Source organism: Crocodylus siamensis, chromosome 1 (genome assembly GCF_052110815.1).
Source record: "Crocodylus siamensis isolate JL-2025a chromosome 1, ASM5211081v1, whole genome shotgun sequence".
Taxonomy (NCBI): Eukaryota; Metazoa; Chordata; order Crocodylia; family Crocodylidae; genus Crocodylus; species Crocodylus siamensis.
The window spans coordinates 164,576,410-164,592,897 of NC_143395.1; positions in this window are offsets into that span (position 1 = coordinate 164,576,410).

Sequence of the window (16,488 nt, forward strand, 5' to 3'; positions counted from 1 at the left end):
TGACCCCAGCCCACCTTGCGCCTGCTCCAGACTGGGCCACCCATAATGACCAGCATTGGCAGCAGCTGGGCAGAAGCTGCTGCTGGGCATGGGGAAAAGAGGCCACCTTCCCCTTGCTGCTGCTGGATACTTCTTGATATGGCTGTCTGGAGCCTGTGCCTGGGCTGCCCTGCGGCTCCTCTCTGCTACTGTCACCACTGCCACTAGTGCTGTCTCAGGGCTGCCCCAGTGGGACAGTGGTGGCAGTGGATAGAAGCTGCAGGGGATCCTGGGCAGCACCCGGGCCAGGTGGGACCGAGGGACCTGCTGCAGGCTGGACAAAGTCCCTCCATGGGCCAGATCCAGCCTACAGGCCATATTTTACCTAACCCTGGCTTATGTTTATGCTGTCTGGAGAAGTGCCTTCTATTGCCGTATGCTGCACCTCCATTAGAGGGCTCTTCTGATACAGCCATGCTGGCATAGTTACAGTGACAGAGGCCTTATAATGCAGACCTATACCTAGAAGATGACACAGCTGTGTAAAGACAAAAGTATACCAATAGAACAGTCCAGTATCAGAGTAAATAGAACAGTATCAGCCTCAGCCAGGGCTACACTACAGGCTTTTCAATTATGTCTGTCAGGGCTGTGAACGGTGCTTAGCTTAGCTGAGCCCTCTGAAACTTCTAGTTTAGACAAAGCTGTGGTACAAAAGCGGTTTAACTGGCCCAACTTGCTTTGTATGGGGAGGTTGTGGGGTGGAGGGGTCACTACACTGGTACAAAGCACAGGTTTGCTAGTACAGCTACATCCGTACTAGGAGTGCTTCATCAGTATAGTCTACTGTGTTCCTAAGCTGCTAAAACACTCCTGGTATAACCTTAGCCATAATGGAGAAATATGTAACAGTTTGCATTAATAGCCATTGATGGCTTATGGCATGAAATCTTTATCCATTTTTTGTCCAGCTAGTGTAATTGTCAAAGATATTCCTGTAACTTAGACATGCTCATTCCTTGTTTGCATGCTGTTGATCTTTTCTGAATAGCACTAATACTATTAAATCTTTGGCTTCTACATCTTGAGGCAGCATGTTCCATGGAGTTAAGTATGCATTATGTAAAGGAAAGTGTTTCCTTCATCTAGTTAGGACTCTAGTGACTTTTCATGTCATTGAGTATCCTTTGTTCTTCCTATCCTTTCCTATGATTGCAGAGTAAATAGGTACTGTTCTGGTCTACCCTTTTTTCTACTTCAATATAACGTTTTTTAATGGCCAACCCAACACTCTACTAGGTCTTGTTAATAAAAGAGCCTGCAGTAGTAAAGTTGCTATGAACGACATGTTAATGAAGTTGAATAATTTACATTTCTCAGTTTACTAAAAGGTGTCTTCACAGTAGGTAAAAAGTACATATAAAAGGCCACTCTGAATCAAATTTGAAATAAGCCTTTTCAACTAAGCATCTGCAAGGTTTAATGTAAAATGGCTTATTTCTTTGATACAGGGTAAACAAAGAAAGAGGCAGTTGCTTGCAGTGATATTGCAAAGCCAGCTCGAGAAGAATGGTTTTGGGAGATCATACTTAAAAAAGATAAGGTAGAATTGATGCATATATTAACTTTTAAGGGAACATTTGTTGGACTGTGGAATAGCCACCCAGAGACTTGGATCACTTCCTCTTTGAGATATTTAACACTAATACTAATAGCCTGGACAACGCCTTAGAAAATACATTTGAAATAATAAATGGCAGGAAGATGGGCTAAATTATTCTTATAGAACTTTTCCATCCATAACATATACGGTGGCTTTTACAACTACTACATGTCTGCAAGTGTTGTATTGTAGAACCTATCTACCAAAAAAAAAATATTTGTGCAAAGGTTTTTTTCCTGCTTTTAACAAAATATTGCTTTAATAATCAAAACAAGGATGAAATGGAGTTCTAAATAGGTCCAGCAGTAAAACCATATCTGCCTGTTTGATCCCTGGGTGAAGTGGACTAATAGTGAAGAGAAATGCTTTCAAAATAGGCATGATTAAAAAAGTGCAAAATAATCCTTTTAATAAGATGATCAGGATCAAATTACATTAACTTGTATCATTTTAGACATTTTTGTCTTGTTTTAAAACACTGTTGTAAACTTAAGAGACACTGGTTAAAACACATGTTAAAGAAAAAAATCTTAATTCTGTGAATAACATTTCAAATTGGAAAAACTGAAGCCAGTTTTAAAACTCTGATTAAATTTTCGCTACATATGTGAATTCCTTCTTTTACACTCATCTTGGACAATGAAAACTGTTTTGTCTAGATGTAGTTTCTTTTTCCTTTGACTTTAGGGCACCTCACTACACTTTTGGGACAATCAAATCCTAACATTTTTCTGATGATTAGAGACCAGATATTTCAGTGCAGTACTAATATTTAAACAATAACAAGAAAAGCTGCTTTGACTGAAATAAAAAACAACAACAACAAACCCACAATGGTCTATTCACTTCAGAAATCTTCAAATGAACACAATATTTTGTAGTTTCTGTAACTTTTCCCATGCTATTTTTTTAAAACAAGCACTAAAGAAAGAATTATAGTGAATCAAATTCTTTGTGCATTTGATTCTAAACTGTAACACGAAGGAATATTTTAATTTCAGATATGGGTTAAATTGTGCAGTTTCCTGCCATGTAATTACATCAAGGAAAACAAAGGAAACATAATCCAGGATTTAACATGGTCCCTGCAAGGACAGAAGATTAAGTAATGTAACCTAAAATAGTCCTAATCATTTTAGCATCCTTACTAGAGAGCCCTCACTCAATGTGAGATGCATCTTGCTCAACTGATTTTAAAAGAAAGACCCAGCCAGGCTCTGTCAGAACCAGTGAAGTGTGAAACAAAGATAAAAGCATGTCTGATAATATTTTCTTACCTGATCATCGGCTTACTCAAAAGTGGTTATGTCTACATGAGACACTTTACTGAGAAGTAGTGTAGTTTACTGGGTAGTAAGCATGTGCATCTGCACATGCACATGCTTACTGTGCAGTAAACCTTGGTAATCACAAGTAAATTTGTCACCTGCAAATGCAAGTAGTAAATTTACTTGCAATTACTAACTGTACAGTAGCACTCATGTAGATGCCTGACCAGAAGCTACTCCTGGTCAGCTGGCCACCCTAGGGCAGGAGATTGCTCTCTGCCCCCAGGAGTTGCATGCTGCCAGGGCAGCTCTGCCACTGGAGCCCAGGTGAAGGCTATGTCCCCTTGTCCTGGCAGCAGGCACCTCCAAGCCTCCCACCCTGAGATCATGATTGGGAAGCGGGAGGCTGGGAGATCCTTATCTAAAGGATCCTTGTCCTAAACTGCTCCTGGATCTAATGCACATGTAGACATACCCAGTATGAAGTCAAGAGGAGCCAAAATGCAGTAGAGTTGCTGGCTGTTCTCTTGATCTTTGGCTTAACCTGTGGAGACTCTAGGTCCCTGCAGACAGTACCATCCATCCATCCAGGATTGGAGCCTGGAGGCTTTCCAGGTTTCATTGCTATATCAAAGATGCCGTGGATGTAATTTGCTCCATTTTATGCAAACTGACTACCTCCCTCAGGTTTTTAGATAGTTATCAATCCAATCTTGAGGTGCACATAAAGCAGTATAAGTGGTTGGAAACCAGTTCAAATCTATAATACAACAGAAGTTCACTGCACATAAACTGCATTCAAAGTGGCAAAAACCAGTGGAAGATAAACCTGGATAGAGGTAGCGTTAGATTTAATTGATTTAAGTTAAACCTATTTATTGAATTTCTGTCCCAGATCCCCTCCAGATTTAAATTAACTCACAATCCCCCAGCATCCCAGGATCCACCTTCCCTCTAAGCTGTGTGGTATGCACGGCCGCACAGGCATGCTCATGCCACACTGCTAGAAGTGCCTGCGTAGCTGCACATGCCATGCAGCTTAGAGGGAACGCTGCCCAAGATGCTTTGCATCTTCCCTACATCCCATTCCTCCCAGGGTGGATGGGTTAGCCTTGGCCTAAACTGTCTGCTCCCGCTGAGCAGGGAAGCATGTTCTAGTGCCCCCTGGCTTCTGGCCTGCAGCATTTTCCAGAATCAAAAGTGAATGTCTGTTTACTTGCTTATCAGTTCAATCTATGCAGTATAGACTAACCTGTGAAAATTTAATTGATTCAGCCTAGGGCTGTTAGACTGTCTATACTTAGAGTAAGAGAAGAACTAGATGTAGTAAGCCACTGTAACCACAAACCAAAACAGATTTGGCTGAACTGGAAATTCCTTTGAGATACTAATCCGTCTTTGTTATGATCCATTAACACACACAAGAGACAGGCTAAGAGAAGATAGAGGCTCCAATAAGGACCAGATCCTCCAAATCCTGTACATGTAAAATTTCCATTAGTTTCAGCAGAAATTGCTACCACATGCAAAAGTCATGAAAATGTTTTCAGTTTCTGCTTAACTCTCAGCCCTTCATAAACCAGATACTCAGTTGTAGACTACAGGTAAGGCCATGTTCATGGAAGCTCTTAAACACATGCTGCTGAAATACAGGAAGTTTTCAGAGCCAGGGTCCTTGGTCATACTTGAATATTAAAATGCACTACTTCTTGGCCTTCTCTTGAAATTGATGGCCTTCTCAGTTGAAACTGAGTCTTAAGCAGTTGCATAATACTCCTCAATATATGTGCATGTGTGGTAATTCATTAATATGCTTTCATGGGGGTGGCAACTAACTTCCACAAAATGCAGTATTAGTAGTAGTAGTAGTAGTAGTAATGGTTTACTCACAATTTTTGTTAAAACAATACAATACAATGAACAATAACATCAACAGTAAGATAACAGTAAAATTAATAATTGTTTAACAGTATTATTAATATGCAATAACAGTATAACTAATAACTAATAACTGCTATTCAAATAACAGTAAAATGTGTATAGTTTATAATTTTTGCTGAAAGTGTACAATAAGATTTCATATTCTACCAGTTTAAACACAGTTGAAGAGGAGCATAGCATATGATGATACAAAAAATAAAATGAAGCAGTCGACAATAAGATTAAACAAGGGAATTCTACTTGATTTTGGCTCTCATTCTTTGTGCAAATAACACAAATACACCTAGGGAATATAGAACAGGCTACAAGTTGTTAGAGAAAAGCCAAATGGTTTTTTATTCATTAGCCTAGTATTTAAATTATTTCACTAATGGAGAGATCTATTTTCCTCTTATTTCTTCAAACAGTGAACAAGACCCTATTTCTTTCTTCCTGTAAGAATATATTTTGCCTGAATCTGAGATCTGAGACCACCTACCATAGGCAAAGCATAGGGACAGCATGGGGGGGCACATACCCCCCTGACAGGGCTGTCCCCGCAGATGCTACTTACACCAGTGTCTGCGGGTGCTCATGAGCTCTGTCCTCCAGCACCAGCTTCTGCAGGTGCCCCCCCCAAGACTTAGGAGGCACCAGTTGCCCATGTCACCTGCCCAGGACAACTGCAAATCTAATTAGAGTAAATCACAGTCCAGTAATGGCCTCTCATTGTTTGTAGCATGTACAGCAAAAAAATAGGTTTCTAGGCCCAAAGACTGCTTTATAAATCTAAAAAAAAGGGGAAGTTCAAGAAAATCTCATTACCTGCATATCTATCTGCATGCTGACATTTTTTATTCTTACATTTGTTTTGTTTTAAGCAGAGGGGAAATACTGGAGATCTCAGTATATTTCCCAGGCTATTTCTCTGGAGGAGAATATAGATGTTATTTACATATCCAAACAAGGGTTCATTTGATAAAGGAGAAGTTTAAGATCAATTGGTTGATCTTTGCTTGCCATTCCAAAATGTGCCTAGGTATATATCCTACTCCAGCTACTAGGTACATAAGTGGCCTTAAGTGCCTAAGTGCAGGGGCAGATCCAGAGGGGGGTACGGTAGGCCCTTTCAGACCATGCTGTGGAAGCAGAAACTTTGGATTTTTTCAAGTCCCTGAATCATGTAAGAATCCCCCTTTTCCTCCCCACCGTGCTTAGCAGCATGTCCCTTCTCCTCCCATTCCTCCCTTTTCCTGCCTGCTGCTGGCACTATCTGGGGCTGCCTCAGGGATGAGGGGAGCTCTAGCTGGCGTGGATCAGAAATGGCTCTGGAACTCTTCCCATCCCTGAGGCAGTCAAAAACAGCAGGAGGAGGAGGGACGGCAACTGGAAGAGAAGGGCAGGTGCTGTTGAGTACAGAGGGGATGAGAGGGGGTGACATGAGTAGGGGGAAAGAGAGGTTTTTACTTGAGTCAGGGACTTAAAAAAATCCCTAAGCACTACTTCTGCAGTGTGATTTGCCTGTTCCAGAGAGGCAGGGGAAGTTGGGAGCAGGGGTGCAGCCATTTCTGTAGCACAGGTTGCTGCTCCTTCCATTTACAAAATCCTGGATCTGCCCATGACTAGGTGTGATTCTACTCCACTCTGCTGGAGTGCTTGAAAAACTGATAACACAAAAAGTGAATGAGTCCTCGCCCTCTTTGCTGCATTTTTGTGATGCAGTCTTAAGGCTAAGGTGACAGTGACTGCGTCTACATGTGTGGCGGACTGCACAGTTGTTACTGAACAGTCATTTAGTACTTTCTTATGCAAGTACTAAATGATGTGCAATAACTGGCATTCCTGCACAGTACTGTTGCCACACGTTTTTTTTCTGATGGTACTGCGGAGTACCAATGAACTACTCCATAGTAGCATCATGTCTAGGGTGGTCATCATAGAGGACATTCTGGCTTTCTGCAACTGTCCTCTACTGATATGAAAGAGAAAAATAGAGGATATAAAGGCATCCAGTTTTGTATCAATAGAGGACAGAGGACAATCGGACTGTCCTCTATGATGGCCACCCTGATAGGATCACAGTCAGTGTTCGGCAACTCTACTGCACTGTAGCATCTTGTTTAGACTTGCCCAGTGCCTTACAAAAGGATATGCATCAACAGTTTTTCTGGGACTTAGCAGGGTGGAATAAGATTCTATAAGAATTTAGGTGGAGACCCTGATAGCCTTTCCTTCAGGATAGCTATCAGAGTCACTCTGTAACCTTTTTCAAAACTTGTTTTACCTCCTTCCTACATAGGCAATTTTAATCATAACCAGTTAGCTTCCTTTACTTCTGAAAGCTGCGTAGTACAGTAGACTTGGGCTCAGTTCCCAAGTCTATTATTGACTGAGCACATGGCCTTGAACAAGTCATATAGGACATAATTTTCAAGGCCTTATTTAGATGCCTAAATAAACAATCTAATGTTCAAAGGTACCAAACAACCACAGCTTCCACTGACAAAGCTCTGCTAAGCAACTACCACTAATAACTTGTTGTGCCTTGATCATCCTGGTAAACCCAACAATATGCACCTTGCTACCTGCTACTGTTTACATATAATATGTGTGTGTGTGTGTGTGTATGTATATATATATATATATATATATATATACACTTCTTTGTCAACCAATAGATAATCAGTCAGGTGCCTGAATGCTGCATTTAATTTTCTTTCCCTTTCTAGCCAGCTGCAATGCTAGGGCTCTCAAGTCAGATACAGCTCACAACCTGGCTGAATGTGAAGAGAAAAACACTTGTTCAGATAGGAATGGAAAGAACAGCATGAAAAAAGGATCTAAAGAAATGAGAATCAGTAAAATAAAGCTACTATAATTATAGTAGCCTGAACAGGGAGAGTGCTGTCCTGGGACAGTGCCAGTATTTGCATATACACAGTACCTCACTGAAGCAGCCACACTACTTTCAGGTCTGGAGACCAACTGCACAAGTAGCGTTATGGCCAGCTTAGTGTAGGTGGCAGAGTATAGTGCTGCATATGTACACATAGACTCTGCCTTTCAGCCAGCTGCATTATTTCTGGTTATGAGACACAGCCTATCTCCAGGGTTGCCAACCCTCCAGGATTGCCCTGGAGGCTCCAGGAATTAGATATAATCTCCAGGAGACTGCTGAGAGTTGCCCAGGAGATAAATGATAGGGGATTCATTCAAATAAATATTAAATGTTGAATCTGATTTATACAGTAGTCCACTGGGTTTTTAAAATGTAATAGAAATGTACGTTTGCCTTCCTAAGTACAGTATAGTAGATCAGTGAGTAATGTCATTACATCACATGATGAAACCTCCCAGAATAGATTCAAACAGAGTTGGCAACCCTACCCATCTTGTTTCAGTGCTTTAGTGAATAGACACATGAGGCATGAATCCCAGACATTTTGGGTGTGCTCTTATGAGAGTGGGGATCTTTCTATACTTGATAAGGGCATGAGGCTCTTACAGCATTATTCACTGTATGATTTTCCATGTAATGAACTCTGCAGCCTGCTGGGAACAAGCTTGCTAGAGAGCTGTCTTAGATTCTCCCTTTTTCAATCTCAGTTCTTGACTGTTTACATGCATTAGGATCATCCTGCTGTCATTAGTGGAGACGTTGTACCACCTACCTGCTGGGATGCATATGTACAAAGAAAATTGTGAGAGCCGCAACAGTGAGCCTCCTGGCCTTTTTACAATCCAACTCACAATTTCAGAATTTAAGTCTATTACTAGTGGCCATCTAGTAAGACTGTTGGGTCAAACAAAACGTCTCAGACAATATCCCTTACAAAGCCATGAGCAATGCACAAAAATAATAAAATATGGTGATTTAATTCAAATTATTGCTCCCCCCATTTGAATTAACTTGAAATTCAATTATATCAAAGTTCTGACAAATCCACACAACCTGAAGTAAATTTCTTCTAATTTCACATCCAAGGAGAAGGACAAACAGAATCACTTTTTATTCTTGTCCAGAGTGAATAAAAATCAGTAATTTAAAAAGCAAACAAACAAAACCAACAATTCCCTTTGTCATTCCTAGATGTGTTTATTGAAATCAGATTTGTATTTATATTACATAATTTTTTATCTTAAAAAATAAATACATCTGAAAATATAGTTTATTCCTTCAAACTTGTAACCTCTCTAGGCTATCAGTTGCCTTAACACCCATGCCACCCCAGCCCCTGAAAATATGGTAACTGATACTAATGCCTCATGTTATTTTAACCTATTAAAATACATTACACTAGAACATATTCAAGCAGTACAATTGCTGTTGAATTTTTGTAGGGATAAGGGGCAATCCAAGTGACTTAACTGAAGAAGTCATTGGTTAAAGACTTGAGACAAGACTTGTTGAAGGGTTAAACTTTTTTTTTTTATTCCAGCAGTCTTTTCTGTAGGTGCAGGGTAAATATATTTATCATTTAATTTTATTGAACCAGTTCAGTACAGTAATTGGTTCATTAAACATCGAGAAACTAATTGGGACTTGGGAAAAAAAAGGAATAGAGTGTCCTCCACTTCAGCAATAAAAACAATTGAAAAGGTTAGATTTACTAGTCCTAAAATCCAGAAGGACACAGTGATGATCAAAAACAATGCATTCTTTATTTCTTCTTTTCTTTCATAAACCAGTTAAAAATACAGAGCATGTTCTGGTATATACTCTTTTTCTGATATATTCAGCATATTAATTATAAATAATACAAACAATTTTGAAATGCCATCTGTGTGCAATTATAATAGATTTCCAATTTGTATCCAAATAAAAATGAATCAACTAATAAATTAAAGATGCAGCGCTTGCCATTTGTTAAAATAATATAAAATTTTAAAAATTAAGACTAAATAAATATATGTTAAGATCTATTTGCTTCAATAAGTTTGTATAGATGTAATTCATCTTCTTGATTAGCAATAAAAACAACAAATTTACTATAATGGATGTATATTTGTTGCAAAGCAACATTTTTAACAATTACCAACCTTTCCTAAAGAAAATAAATAAGTACAAATATAAAAGAAGATTGAAATTGATTATTTAAATCCATGTTTCCTGTTTTCTGATTCACATAATTATTAAACTAGATTAAGTCACTTTGATTTACATCAGCCTACTTTGTTCTTGTCTAGTATTTTTGTATACATATATGGCGCATCTACATGTGCACTTTAATGCACAGTAGTCTATTTACTGCACATTAGAGTATCACATAAAAAACTGTACTATTATGCTAACGCACAGTAATATTTGCTATTGTGCATTAAACATAACTTAAAAAACATGCACATTTATTACTTAGGGCAGTGCATTAAGGCAGCCTGTAGGAGGTGCTGCTTGGAGCTGAGTCATCTCCCTGTCGAGATGGCAGTGTTTTGTCTTTTGGAAAATCGCCTGCCATGCCTTTGATGTGAAGGGGATGCTCCAGTCCATCATCCAGCCCACCGATTATTACCCCATGGTCCTTGTCCATGTGGGTACTAACGATGCGGCCAGGAGAGCCCCTGATCGCCTGATGGAGGACTACCATGCTCTGGGAGGCGTGCTGAGGGAGATGGGCGCACAGGCGGTCTTCTCTTCCATCCTGCCAGTGAGCGGTCGAGGCAGACGTCACGAGATGTGCCTAGCGGAGACCAACTGGAGGCTACAGGAATGGTGCTTCGAGGCGGGCTTTGGCTTCCTCAGCCATGACCGGCACATCGTGATGAGAGACATGCTGGGATGGGATGGGCTCCACCTTTCCCCTAAAGGTAAGCGTGTGTTCTCTTCCAGGTTGGTGAACCTCCTTCGGCGGGCTTTAAACTAGGCTCGTCGGGGGAGGGGGAAGATGAGGGCGGAGGAGACGATGAACTACCAGGCCCAGCAACAGCCAGCGAGCCCAGACCAATGGTCAAAAGGGAGAAACAGGTAAGCGATGGGGGACGGGGCATTGCTGAGACTAGGGGGTCAGTGGGCACAACCGTTGGAGGCCTCAAATGCCTCTACACGAATGCTCGAAGTATGGGGAAGAAGCAGGAGGAACTCGCCCTCCTCCTAGCTGTCACCAGCCCTGACATAGTAGGGATCACAGAAACGTGGTGGGACTCATCGCATGACTGGGCGGTGAGTGTCAAGGGCTATAGGCTATACAGGAAGGACAGGATAGGAAGGAAAGGTGGAGGAGTAGCACTCTACATCAAGGAGGAATATACTTCCTCGTTAATTAGCAAGGGGGTAGAGGGGGGGCACTCTGAGGTGCTCTGGGTTAGAGTAAAAGGCAGTCCAGGGGAGAGAGACTTAACGGTGGGAGTCTACTATAGACCTCCCAACCAGGGAGAAGAGCTCGACCAGGAATTCTTAGGTCAGCTTACAGAGGCAGTGAGGGCTAAGGATGTGGTCATCATGGGGGACCTGAACTTCCCAGACATCTGCTGGGAGGAGCAGTCAGCCAAGTCTGATCGCTCACGTCGGTTCTTAGCCAGAGTGCAGGACCTCCATCTAACCCAGGAGGTGCACAGTCCCACCAGGGGAGACGCCTTGTTGGACCTGGTGCTGGCCACGGGTGATGACCTGGTGAGGGGGCTGCGGGTGATGGGCCACCTGGGAGACAGTGATCATCGCTTGCTGGAATTCACCATCCAGCGTAAGGTGGCAGAGGGCTGCAGCAAGGCAACAGCCCTAGACTTTAGGGGGGCTGACTTCAACAAGCTAAGGAGGATCGTTGGGGAAGCGCTGAGGACCCAGAGGGGAAGGGAATCAGATGTCGAAGGTGAGTGGTTGCTCCTTAAGGAGACGATCCTCCATGCCCAAAGGGAGGTAATCCCAACAAGGGTCAAAGGGAGCAGGAGGGCACATAAACCCCCATGGCTCACTAAGAGCATCCGGGAATGTCTCCTTGCTAAAAGGGAGGCATACACCCAATGGAGGGATGGGGTCATCACCAAGAAGGACTATGTTACAGTCGCCCGAGGATGTAGGGGGGCAGTCAGGAGGGCCAAGGCAGAGTTGGAGATAGGACTAGCTTCCCGGATTAAGGACAATAAGAAGTCCTTCTTCAAATACATAGGGGGTAAAAAGAGGGTCCCGGGTAATGTGGGGCCCCTGCAGGACACGATGGGCAACTTAGTCATCACGCCAGATGACAAAGCTAACATATTTAACGATTTCTTTGCCTCTGTCTTCCTAAGTAGGGACCAGTTCAGCCACCTCCCTGCTGGGCCCCCCTCGGGCCCCGAGAGAGACACGCCTGGGCCAGGGGTTAGCGAGGAGTTAGTTAGGGTACTTCTGGAGAGGCTGGACGTGTTCAAGTCCGCTGGTCCGGACGATCTTCACCCTAGGGTTCTACAGGAACTGGCTGAGGTCATTGCGGGACCCCTGGCGCGGCTCTATGAGCACTCGTGGTGCTCTGGCGAGGTGCCGGAGGACTGGAAGAGGGCCAATGTGGTCCCTATCTTCAAAAAGGGAAAAAAAGAGGACCCGGGAAATTACAGGCCAGTTAGTCTTACCTCAATCCCGGGTAAGCTCTTTGAAAAAATTATCCTGGCACACATCCAGGAGGGCCTTGCGGGGGAATGCATGCTTAGGGGCAACCAACATGGGTTCATCAGTGGCAGGTCTTGTCAGACCAACCTGGTGGCCTTTTACGATCAGGTCACCAAATCATTAGACGCAGGGGTTGCTGTGGATGTAGTCTTTCTGGACTTCCGGAAGGCTTTCGACACTGTCTCTCACCCTGTCCTCATCAAAAAGCTGGGAGACTGTGGTGTCGATGCCCACACGGTCAAATGGGTCGCCAACTGGTTGGAGGGCCGCACCCAGAGGGTGGTAGTGGATGGGTTCTTCTCGACCTGGAAGGATGTGGGCAGTGGGGTTCCGCAGGGCTCGGTCCTCGGGCCCGCACTGTTCAACATCTTCATCAGTGACTTGGATGACAGGGTAGAAAGCACCCTGTTCAAGTTTGCTGATGACACTAAGATGTGGGGGGATGTGGGTGCACTAGAAGGGTGCAATAGGCTACAAGCTGACCTTGACAGGTTGCAACGGTGGGCGGATGAGAATAGGATGGGGTTTAACACTGATAAGTGCAAGGTGTTGCACATGGGGAGGAAGAACCGGCACCACACTTACAGGTTGGGGAACTCTCCTCTTGCCAGCACGGAGACGGAAAAGGATCTTGGAGTCGTCATTGACTCCACGATGAACATGGGCCGGCAGTGTGGGGAGGCAGTCAAGAAGGCCAACCGTACCCTGTCATGCATCCACAGATGCATCTCGAGCAGGTCCAGGGAGGTGATCCTCCCCCTCTATGCGGCACTGGTCAGGCCGCAGCTGGAGTACTGCGTCCAGTTCTGGGCGCCACACTTCAAGAGGGACGTGGACAATATGGAAAGAGTTCAGAGGACGGCCACTCGTATGATCAGGGGTCAGCAGGGCAGGCCTTATGAGGAGAGGCTACGGGACCTGAACCTGTTTAGCCTCCACAAGAGAAGGTTAAGGGGGGACCTTGTGGCCTGCTACAAACTGGTCAGGGGGGATCAGCAGGTATTGGGGGAGTCCCTGTTCCCCCGTGCGCTGCCAGGAGTGACCAGGAATAACGGTCACAAACTGGCGGAGGGTAAGTTTAGATTAGATATTAGGAGGCGCTACTTCACAGTCAGGGCGGCTAGGGCCTGGAACCAGCTTCCAGGGGAAGTGGTGCAGGCTCCTAGCCTGGGGATTTTTAAAAGGAAGTTAGATGAGCACCTTGCCGGGGTCATCTGACCCCGGTGCTCTTTCCTGCTAAGGCAGGGGGTCGGACTAGATGATCCACCTAGGTCCCTTCTGACTCTAGCTACTATGAAACTATGATGTTATGGGAGATGAAAGGTTATAGGCTCAAGATGTTGGCTGATCTTTGCAGGGCTCCACCATACCCATCCCCTGCCCTAATCACATCAGATGTTCTGGGCACATTGTTACTCACCTCTGATGCTCCAGTCTCAGTCTTAAGAACCTCATAGTTTGGCTGCTTGCCCCATTCTTCCCTACATGGGTCACAAGACAACTACTCCTTACTTCTAATCCCACCCTTACCTTCAGGGTTGGGACAGACTCTCTCCCTCCTAGGGAGTAATCTTGTCTGTATTTTCATCTGCTTCCAGGTTCCCAGAGTGGTTACCTTCACCCCCCAAAACTGGACTCATCAGCTGAGCAGTTTCCTCCACTCCTGCGCTGGTTCTCCTCATCCGAGCAAATTCTTTGCTGACTCTCACCAGGTAAGTTGGGGGACCAGGGCTCTCCTTTAAGCTCTGGTGTTGGTTCTCTTCCTCTGTCTTCTCTCCTGTTTTCTTCTTTCTCTCCTCGTTTCTCCCTCTCTCCATCAACCCCTGAATGCCCTCTCAGAGTCCCTTAAATTTCCTTTTTGCCCAGTCAGGTCCTCTGTGGCACTCTCCCATTTACTGCCTGCCTGACGCAGCTGTTTCCTCTTTCCCTCTTTGGTGCGGTGTTTTTTTTTTTTTTTTGGCCATGCCACTTTCCTTCTCTTGGGAGCAAAACCTGGCAGCTGGGTTTGCTGCTGCAGCAGCCTTTGAACTGCCATGGCCCCAGGTGGTTCATAATTGTTCGGGATGCGGTATTTTTCCTGCCCAGGCTCACCACAGTTTCTCCAGCATCTCTTGGTAAGTTTGTCTCTTGTTTTCTCCCTGGCATTCCTGTGGCAGGGTGTTTAGTACACAATTTTTAGTACCTCATATTGGAGTGCATTTTTACATTTGTTTTAGGACACCGTGTTGGGTGCTTTAATTAGTGAGTTGCACTAATTAAAACTGCCTGTCATGTGTATCAGTGTCCCTGCATGTTCCTGCACTGAAAAAATAGTGGTGGGGCACTTTGAACTAAAACTCATCGAACAAGTTTTATTTCAAAGCACCCCGTTGCCGTTTTTTTCACTGTGAAGACACATAGGGATATTGATACACGTAACACAGAAGGCTGCTGGAGCACATCAATTTCTATGCTCCAGCAGACTCGATTAATTGAGTCTGCTCCGATGCTGTGGATTTCCAGTGTGTCGGAACAGGCTCTGAGCATGTCTATAGGAGCCCATAAGCACTAACATTAATGTGCATTAGGAAAAGTGCCTTAATGGACTTGCAGACGCTCCCATAAATGCTCAGGTCTTTCAAAAAACTAAAAACAAAACCCCACACCATGACTTTAAGCCTATTCAAAGGCTTCTAAACCCTGTTAGATGAAAGCAAAGATTAAGAGGTGGCAATGGGCCATCAGGGTAGAAACCCAAATTAGATCCATTAAGGTAGATTTAAATAAGGAGATGCATAAGTAACAGCCCACCAGGTCAGGGGGCTCCTCAGTTCAAGACCAACTGTAGTGAAAAAGCAGAGCCATGCATGGCAAAGCCTCAGACCACTTGCTGCCCAAATTTCTAAGAATCCTATGCTTCTGTTGGAAATTCACCTATGTAGGAAAGTCCTGCTGTGCTGGATAAAGCTACAAGCGAGAGGCTGAGGTTGAGTCAGAGGGGGGTTACATTGAGAATGGCTTTGACCAAAGATACTAAACCAGATAGGAAGAGAGTCACACATGTTAATGTCAATGTTCAAACACTAATTCAACTTGATTCTAAAGAGCTGTCAAAGTTGATATGGACCCTGTAAAATTAAGTGAAGATGGACAGATTTCAAATGGTGTTGATCTACTCTCTAGATTACTGTACACTCTGGCACTGGGTTCACATCTGCCTCAGCAGCGGAATTAAATATTTGTTAACTATTGAAAGGATGTGGCTTTTGTCACCAGAAGGACAGACAGCGTCAAACAAAAACGTGTTTACAACAACAGGGGAGGAAAATGTGGCTCTGTGTTGAAGTCAGAGATAAAAAAAAATCACACCACTTAGCTAAAGAGCTTGTCTAGACAGGGGAAGAAAGAAGCAAATAACAAAGGCTTTGCTTACTAGTAATTGGGAGAGAGAATAAAAAAATTATTTTACATCAGGACAAAAGGTATTAACAGCAAGATTAGGTACAATGTCAAGGTATTTGAACATAACCTGTGTTAGACACAGTTAGATGTTCTAGCCAAGGAAAGGTTATGGGCACCAAATATTCTTAGTTCTAAGAAAGAAGGGCACAAATAGCTTATGAAATCTGAAGAACAATCAACTAAAGGGATTTTGGTTCAAAGACTATGAAAAAACCATGCATGTGTACATGTACATACATATACACAGACACTCTAGGCCCTGTCTTTATGTGGGAAACTATTCCGCTATAGTCTAGTTATTCCAATGTAATTCAGATATTCCAGACTAATTTTTCCTCTCATGAATGTGCTGAGACAATTTCATTAAATGCATACAGAGTGCTTTGGGAGACTTAGATAATAGAGAACTCACTTCACTAAAGAACCCAGCAGGCCCAGCAAAGAAATTGGGGCAGCTGATAAAATGCCCTTCTTCAATGTGACAGGTACAGTTAAGTGAGGACTCGTGCTATAAATTAGGTAATTTCTTAATATTGTTATCAAGATTTAACTTGTTTTTGAGCTTGCTAATGTTTTCTCTGATGCTCATCATGATACTAACCTGATTCCTTCATTAAATTTCATAATCTAGGAATTGTGAA